We start from the raw sequence: 1,042 nt of genomic DNA on the forward strand, positions 1-1,042 counted from the left end.
AAAAAGGATGGCGCTAGATGCAAAACTGGTTGCACACGCAGTTGTAGTTGTAGGTGTGGAGTGTATTTGAGCGCATAAATTGACGTTCTTTTGTGTGACCAGTTAACTGCTTAGTAAAAGAGGCATAGAAGGAATTGGTGTAAAAGTTGACTTATTAGTAGCACAGGATTCAATGTGCGTGTAAGCTTCTCACCAGGTTATTCGGGCCACGATTCTAGTGGTATTTTATTTAGCAATGAAGTAGAAGGTAAGGAAATAGGATTGAGTGAGGCAGAGTGCATCGGCATCATTTCTGATGTTCATTTTCTCAATACCCTGTTTGGCAACTCGATAGAATCCAGGCCAATCCATTTACATCCTAGGAAAAAACATGTTGCTATGTAAAAGTGTAGTATGCAGCAATCCTGTGCCTTAGGGAGAGTGTGCCGCAAGCATCGTCACTCGAATAATGCAGAACCGTTTGGAGATATGTGCAGATCCATATTTATCTTAGTTACGGCAGAATTCATATTGCCATTTCATAAATGCTTCCAACTAGCGTCTATATAACAACAAGTAAATCCACAAAATATGGAAAAAAGTAATGTATTTTGTTTGATTCTTTGATATCCGATTTTGCCCTTTTTACAATGAAGGTATCAATTAACGGAGAATAACTCTGGTAATTTAGACTTTGCTACAATAAACGTGTAACAATGTCATTAAGCATGCAGCGAAGTAAATGTTTAGTGGTAAGAATACTGAAAGCGGCCACCTGCAAATCATTAATTAGCGATGCTTTATCAGTTTGTTTTGATTTTTTATCTTGACTTACGTACACTATCCAAAACACCGCACCTTTAAAATATGCTGGACTACGTCTGCAAATTTTAATCACCCCTGTTATACACGCTGTTGGCACACAAAAAAGGCATCATATAAAATCCAAATAAGGGTGAATTTCGTTGCCTTTTTAAGCGAAGTGGCAAATCTCTTAACGGTTCTTTGTTCATCCCCAAATATTCGCATTAAAATATCTACCCTCAACAATTTACAAGTAAAA

This window comes from Echinococcus granulosus (genome assembly GCF_000524195.1).
Source record: "Echinococcus granulosus chromosome Unknown EG_S00342, whole genome shotgun sequence".
NCBI lineage: Eukaryota > Metazoa > Platyhelminthes > Cestoda > Cyclophyllidea > Taeniidae > Echinococcus > Echinococcus granulosus.